This window comes from Cucumis melo, chromosome 7 (assembly GCF_025177605.1).
Source record: "Cucumis melo cultivar AY chromosome 7, USDA_Cmelo_AY_1.0, whole genome shotgun sequence".
Classification (NCBI taxonomy): Eukaryota; Viridiplantae; Streptophyta; class Magnoliopsida; order Cucurbitales; family Cucurbitaceae; genus Cucumis; species Cucumis melo.
In genome coordinates, this window is record NC_066863.1 from 13,518,203 (window position 1) to 13,526,224 (window position 8,022).

Below are 8,022 nucleotides of genomic sequence, written 5' to 3' on the forward strand. Positions count from 1 at the left end.
TGACCTACGATGTAAGTCATTGTTTTGTTTTGGTTTTACTTCACCCTATGGCTATACGGTCCTTCGTCACTCGCCAGGTATGTCTAAAGCTTTGCTAACGTTAAGATTATAATATTGCCTGAATGGACTAGATCTAGGATTAGGAATGTTAAGTTCTTGTGGTGAAAAGTTTTGTTGGTAAATTTTAGGGAGAATGCCGCCACGTAGAGGTGCACGACGAGGAGGTGGTAGGGGAGGTAGAGGAGCCGGTCGTGGCCAGCCGGAGGCGCAACCTGCTGCGCCGGTGGTCGACCCTAACGCACCGGTCACCAAGGCGGATCTCGCCGCGATGGAGCAGCGTTATCAGGATATGCTGCAAGCTGCTTTGGCGCCTTTCCTCGCCGCCCAGCAGAACCAGGCCGCCCCTGTTCAGGCCCAGACCGTCGTTCCTCCAGCCCCAGCAGAAGCTCAACCCGTGCCATTTCAACTGTCGGCCGAGGCTAAACACTTACGGGACTTTAGGAAGTATAATCCTAAGACCTTTTATGGATCCATGGACAACCCCACAAAGGCCCAAATGTGGTTGACGTCAATAGAGACTATCTTCCAATACATGAAGGGCCCAGAAGACCAGAAGGTGCAGTGTGCAGTCTTCTTCTTGGAGGATAGGGGCACCGCCTGGTGGGAGACTGCTGAGAGAATGTTGTGAGGGGACGTTAGCAAGATAACTTGGGAGCAGTTCAAGGAGAACTTCTACGCTAAGTTTTTCTCTGCCAATGTGAAACACGCCAAGCTGCAAGATTTCCTAAACTTTAGGACATGCTGTCCTGTTTCGCTCCGAGTTCGACATGCTGTCCCGTTTCGCTCCGGATGTGGTAAGGGATGAGGCCGCCAGGACTGAGAAATTCGTTAGAGGTCTCAGACTAGACCTTCAAGGCATCGTTCGAGCTCTCCGGCCAGCCACTCATGCGGATGCACTACGCATAGCACTGGATTTGAGCCTGCATGAGAGAGTTGATTCGTCTAAGGCTGCCAGCAGAGGGACAGCCTTAGGACAGAAGAGAAAGGTGGAGACGCAGCCTGATGTGATACCGCAGCGGACTCTGAGGTCAGGAGGTGTCTTTCAGAGACACCGACGAGAGCTTGCAGCAATCGGGAGGACCCTGAGAGAGCTACCCGCTTGTACCACCTGTGGGAGAGTCCATGGAGGTCGTTGTTTGGCTGGAAGTGGAGTCTGCTTAAGGTGCAGACAGCCGGGGCACACTACTGATGCGTGTCCTCGGAAACCCTTTGAGACGATACCGCACCAACCTTCTGCTTCCCAGCAGGGGAGAGTTTTTGCCACTACCCGATAGGAGGCCGAGCGAGCTGGTACAGTTGTGACAGGTACGCTCCCAATTTTGGGGCATTATGCTTTTGTACTATTTGACTCTAGGTCATCCCACTCGTTTATATCCTCTGTTTTCGTTCAGCATGTGGGTTTAGAGGTAGAACCTTTGGGTAGTGCTTTGTCTGTTTCTACTCCATCTGGGGAGGTCCTGTTGTCCAAAGAAAAAATAAAGGCATGTCGGGTAGAGATAGAGATTCATATGTTAGACGTGACCTTACTAGTGTTAGACATGCAAGATTTTGACGTGATTTTAAGCATGGATTGGCTGTCAGCTAACCATGCAAATATAGACTGTTTTGGTAAGGAAGTTGTCTTTAACCCTCCCTCCGGGGCTAGTTTCAAATTTAGGGGGCAGGCATGGTATGTATACCCAAGGTCATCTCAGCCATGAAGGCTAGTAAACTACTCAGCCAGGGTACTTGGGGCATCTTGGCAAGCGTAGTAGATATTAGAGAGCCAGAAGTTTCCCTATCTTCCGAACCAGTGGTAAGGGAGGACCCTGATGTTTTCCCCGATGAACTCCCAAGACTTCCGCCTCCCAGGGAGGTAGACTTCGCCATCGAGTAAGAGCCGGGCACTGCCTCTATCTCGAGGGCCCCTTACAGAATGGCTCCAGCCGAGCTAAAAGAGTTGAAGGTCTAGTTATAGGAGTTGCTGGACAAGGGTTTCATCCGGCCCAGTGTGTCACCTTGGGGAGCCCCAGTGTTGTTCGTGAAGAAGAAGGATGGGTCGATGCGCCTTTGTATTGACTACCGCGAGCTGAACAAGGTGACAGTTAAAAACCGCTACCCCTTGCCCAGGATTGATGACTTGTTCGATCAGTTGCAGGGAGCCACTGTCTTTTCCAAGATCGACCTGCGGTCAGACTATCATCAGTTGAGAATTAGGGACAGTGACATTCCCAAGACGGCCTTTCGTTCGAGGTACGGACATTACGAGTTCGTTGTGATGTCTTTCGGCTTGACTAACGCTCCTACAGTGTTCATGGATTTGATGAACAGGGTGTTTAAGGACTTTCTAGACTCGTTCGTCATAGTCTTCATTGATGATATCTTGATTTACTCTAAAACTGAGGCTGAGCACGAGGAGCACTTACACCAGGTTTTGGAGACTCTTCGAGCCAACAAGTTGTATGCCAAGTCCTCCAAGTGTGAATTCTGATTAAAGAAGGTGACGTTCCTTAGCCACGTGGTTCCCAGTGAGGGAGTTTCTGTGGATCCAGCAAAGATTGAAGCGGTGACCAACTGGCCTCGACCGTCCACAGTTAGTGAAATTCGAAGTTTTCTGGGCTTGGCTGGTTACTACAGGAGGTTCGTGGAAGACTTCTTACGTATAGCCAACCCGTTGACCCAGTTAACCAGGAAGGGAACCCCTTTTGTCTGGAGCCCAGCATACGAGAGTAGCTTTCAGGAGCTCAAGCAGAAGCTGGTGACTGCACCAGTCCTGACAGTGCCCAATGGGTCGGGAAGCTTTGTGATCTATAGTGATGCCTCCAAGAAGGGACTGGGCTGTGTCCTGATGCAGCGAGGTAAGGTAGTTGCTTATGCCTCCCGCCAGTTGAAAATTCATGAGCAGAACTACCCTACCCACGACTTGGAGTTGGCAGCTGTAGTCTTTGCAATGAAGATATGGAGGCACTACCTGTACGGTGAGAAGATACAGATTTACACTGACCATAAGAGTCTGAAGTACTTCTTCACTCAGAAGGAGTTGAACATGAGGCAGAGGAGGTGGCTCGAGTTGGTGAAAGACTATGACTGCGATATCTTGTACCACCCAGGTAAAGCAAATGTAGTGGCTGACGCGCTGAGTAGGAAGGTTGCACATTCAGCAGCGCTGATCACCAAGCAAACCCCCTTACTCAGAGATTTTGAGAGAGCCGAGATTGCAGTTTCAGTAGGGGAGGTTACCTCACAGTTGGCTCAGTTGTCAGTTCAGCCAACCTTGAGGCAAAAGATCATCGTTGCCTAGCTGAATGATCCCTACTTGGTCGAGAAGCGTCGTATGGTAGAGACAGGGCAAGGTGAGAACTTTTCCATATCCTCTGACGATGGCCTTATGTTTGAGGGATGCTTGTGTGTGCCGGAAGACAGTGCAGTCAAGACAGAGCTTTTGTCTGAGGCTCACAGTTCCCCGTTTACCATGCACCCTTGGAGCACGAAGATGTACCAGGACTTAAGGAATGTCTATTGGTGGAGAAACATGAAGAGGGAAGTGGCAGACTTTGTCAGTAGGTGTTTGGTGTGCCAGCAGGTGAAGGCACCTAGATAGTGTCCAGCCGGGTTGTTGCAACCCTTCAGTGTGCCAGGGTAGAAATGGGAGAGTGTGTCGATGGATTTTATTACGGGACTGCCCAAGACCCTAAAGGGCTATACAGTGATCTGAGTTGTTGTCGACAGACTCACGAAATCGGCCCATTTCGTGCCAGGGAAATCCACTTACACTGCCAGTAAGTGGGGGCAGTTATATATGACAGAGATTGTGAGACTAATGAAGTACCCATATCCATCATTTCAGACAGAGACACTCGTTTCACATCGAAGTTCTGGAAAGGACTTCAACTTGCATTAGGTACGAGGTTAGACTTCAGCACGACATTCCACCCTCAGATTGATGGTCAGATAGAGAGATTGAACCAGATTTTGGAAGACATGCTGTGGGCCTGCGTGCTAGAGTTTTCAGGAAGTTGGGACTCCCCTCTGCATCTGATGGAGTTTGCCTATAATAACAGCTACCAGGCTACTATTGAAATGACACCGTTTGAGGCTCTGTATGGCAAGTACTGTAGATCTCCTGTCTGCTGGGGCGAGGTTGGAGAGCAGAGGATGCTAGGCCCCGAATTAGTACAGACTACCAATGCAGCCATACAGAAGATTTGAGCTCGTATGCTAACAGCTCAGAGCAGACAGAAGAGTTATGCTGATGTACGAGTTAAGAATCTCGAGTTTGAGGTGGGAGACATGGTCTTTCTGAAGGTAGCACCTATGAAGGGTGTTCTGAGGTTCGTGAAGAAGGGGAAGCTGAGTCCACGCTTCGTAGGGCCGTTTGAGATACTGGAGCGGATTGGCTCCGTGGCCTACCGCTTGGCGTTGCCCCCATCTTTTTCTGTAGTGCATGACGTATTCCATGTCTCCATGCTGAGGAGGTATGTCGCAGACCCGACGCATGTGGTGGACTTTTAGCCACTGCAGATCAGCGAGAACTTGAGCTATGAGGAGCAGCCTGTCGAGGTCTTGGCAAGGAAGGTCAAGAAGCTTCGTAGTCGAGAAATTTCACTGGTCAAAGTCCTTTGGCAGAACCATGGAGTCGAAGAGGCCACGTGGGAGAAAGAAGAGGACATGAGGGCTCAGTACCTCGAGCAATTCGAGGATTAGAACTTTCGAGGACGAAATTTTTCTAAGGAGGGGAGTATGTAACGCCCCAACAAACCCGTTTTTGTTCATTTTGAATTTTTCCGATTTATTAAAGTTTGGGACTTTCCATTTTGTTTAAATACTAAGTATTTTTCTATTATTTTATCTATTTTAGTATTTAGATTTATTTGGTGATTTAATGTTAAATGAAAGGAGGGTTGGTTGAATTTGGTGAGATTTGGAGACAGAGAAGATTGTTGGTTTGGGTTATTTAAGGGAAAAGAAAAGAGATATTGTTTTATAAAAGCCTTGGGTCTCGTGCATAAAGAAGAAAAAAAATCAAAGAAAGAAAGAGGGGAAAAGAAAAGAGAAAAGGGAGAAAAAAAACCCTAGCCGCCGCCGCTCGCCGTCGCCGCCGCCGCCGCATACCCGAGCCATCCAAGCCCCCTTCTTTCTTTTCGTACCCTCAGCCGTCGCCGCCGCCGGACTCAGCCAACGCGTAAGGGAGTTAGCTGCAGTCACGAGCCGAGTCTCCTTGTCCATCCGGTGCCGTCGCATCGAGTCGGGAAGATCGCCGCCGCGTCTGCCAGCCGAAGCCGCGTTCGCTTCGCCGACGTTCACACGCCCAACCGTGTCACGCCGCTTCGATCCGACGCAGCGCAGCCGAAGAGTCCGTCTACAGCCATCGCCGAGCGAAGCCGTGGTGTAGCCGGACCTCCCGCAGCCGTCGCGCCGTCTGAAATCTGGAAGCCAGCGCCTCGCGCGCGAAGATCCGACCCGGCCGAAACCCCGCTCCGCGACCCGAACCGACGCGTGCCTCCGACCCGAAGCACAGCCCGCGCCGCGTGTACCCGTGAGCCGAGCAGCGCCCGCGTGCCAGCCGCACGTGCGTAGCCTCTGTACTGAGCCAAGCCACGCCTGTCTGCACCACGAGCCGCACCTGTCTGCACCGCGAGCCTAGCCGATCTTCAACCTCCAAGCCAAGCCGGTCCCTGTCCTTTTTCCAGCCGAGCCGCCAAGCCTAATTTGGCTTATTCCATCCAAAATTTGTTAAATTAATTAATTATTTTGGCATTACCCAGTAATACTCAATGTTTTTGGACACTAAATAATTTAATTTGGAATTAAATTAAATTATCTTCTTTAAGGGACGTCTTGGACCGAGTAACTGTTGCAGCGTGGGATTTCTTCGGTAGGGGCTCAGCATTACAACCTCTTTCTAGGGTAAGTCATTTCAACTGAGTTCTGAGCCGTTAGTCGTTGGTGACTTAATTACGAATTTTGGCGTATTAAACAGTTAGGACCTCGTTGCTTGAAAAGCACACTTGTCTCGCGGTTAGGACTCGCCAAGTAAATCTCCAGGTAAGAGATTTCTACTACTTGCTCCATGTTTAGAATTATGAGATCACGTATACCTTCAGTTGTGCATGTTAAGGACTAGACTGTATTGTGCATGGAATTGATGATAGCATGATACGATTGATGATATGGTTACATTATGGCATGATATTGTGATGACGAGAACTGTTATAACTGTACGACGGTTGTTAAGATGGAGAGTGAGATGATGATTGATCTGTTATGATGGTATGATGATGCCATGTGTATGTATGTTGTGTTTAGGGTACCTGTGTAACGACCCAACTTTCCGGACTAAGCTGAGGTCACTACCAAACACCAAAACTCGACCATTCAACATAAAATTTAAAACGGACCAGTTACGATTCATTAAAACATTAAAAATCTTACAAAAGACAGTTTCGGGCCCTATTTTAAATAATCAAAAAGTCACAAAATAAAATATCAAGTCACCAGTTCAAAATCACAAGTCAAAATATTCTGACAAAATACATAGCGGAAGCGATAAGAAAACCAGACGCGTCCATATGGCCTTCACGCGTCCTTCCTGCCTCTCGTCGGTCTGCCCCTCGCTGTACCCCTACCTGAAAAGTTAAAGAAGAGAAAGGGTGAGTATAAACATACCCAGTAAGGGACCCACTACTGGGCCCGTTAGGGAACAACAGTTAACTTCCTATTCGGGGGTACCCTACATAACAGTCTAGTGGTTCCGTAGAACGCACATATCAGTCTAATGCTCCCGAAGGATGCACATATCAGTCTAGTGCTCCCGAAGGATGCACATATCAGTCTAGTGCTCCCGAAGGATGCACATATCAGTCTAGTGCTCCCGAAGGATGCACATATCAGTCTAGTGCTCTCGAAGGATGCACATATCCGTAAGGCACACTACGCCATAGATGAAGCTAACCGTTACCCCTCAGTCCATTCTAAACTGTCTACATCAGTCACATCTCGACGGCATTCATATTACAGTTCCGCCATAGGCTTTGTCAGTCAGATAGTATAGGTTTAAACATCTACACCCTCAGTTGCTATATGCATTACCGATTCGCACACCATTAGGGAAAACCCTAGATCCAATCGACTAACCAACCAAAAACCGGACTCACTGTTCTTCCCCGTCCAAACTCCATGAACAACATCCAGATCAATGTTTTACTACATACTGAACCGTAACTTTAAGGTCCATCAACATAAAATCTCAATCCACAATTAGCAGTCACAGTATCTTTACATCAGACTAAATATAATATCAGTACTTAACAGTCAACACGCGTACAGTTATTCAGTACAGTCACTAACGTGTAATCCCCTGTGGATTACTACGTTTTCAGTCTGGATTCGGGGTCCAGTAGTAGGAAAACCCTTACCTGATACTCGGTTATGCCCCTCGATCGAATCCACGCTCAACGGATCAACCTGAACGATAACACAAGGATTTTAGTTGATGACTCTAGTAGAAGTCGCTTTAAAAGGTCCGAAACGACACCCGTTGACTTACCCAAGGAAAGGAGGACTACCTCCAAACAAGCCTGCCGCGGGACCCGAGAACTTAAGCGTCAACTCCTTACTACCTTCAAGGGAGAAAAGTAGACCCATATCTTATTCCAATATTCAAACTCGAATTGGATGTAGTAACATTAGGGAATTCATCAAAACAATCCTTACCGAAGACTCACCGTGACCCGAAGTGGAGGAAGGAAGGCTTAGGTGGCTCGGCTCGGCTCGGCTTAACTCGGCTTGGTTCTCGGCTCGGCTCGGCTCGGCTCGGCTTGGTTCTCGGCTCGGCTCGGCTTAGTTCGGCTCGCGGCTCGGCTCACTCGGCTCGCGGCTCGGCTCACTCGGCTCGCGGCTCGGCTCACTCGGCTCGCGGCTCGGCTCACTCGGCTCACTCGGCTCGCTCGGCTCGGCTCGCTCGGCTCGACTCACGCGGCTCGC

General features: G+C 49.2%; 1 long non-coding RNA gene across 1 annotated transcript; it reads right to left on the reverse strand.

The window, feature by feature from the left end:
* Positions 1-6,439: 6,439 nt before the first annotated feature.
* On the reverse strand, positions 6,440-7,659 carry LOC127150252 (uncharacterized). The gene is made up of 3 exons (XR_007822446.1): positions 7,586-7,659; positions 7,455-7,503; positions 6,440-6,665 (listed from the first exon to the last, which is right to left on the reverse strand). It is a non-coding gene; the product is annotated as an uncharacterized LOC127150252 (long non-coding RNA).
* Between the last annotated feature and the right edge of the window lie 363 nt (positions 7,660-8,022).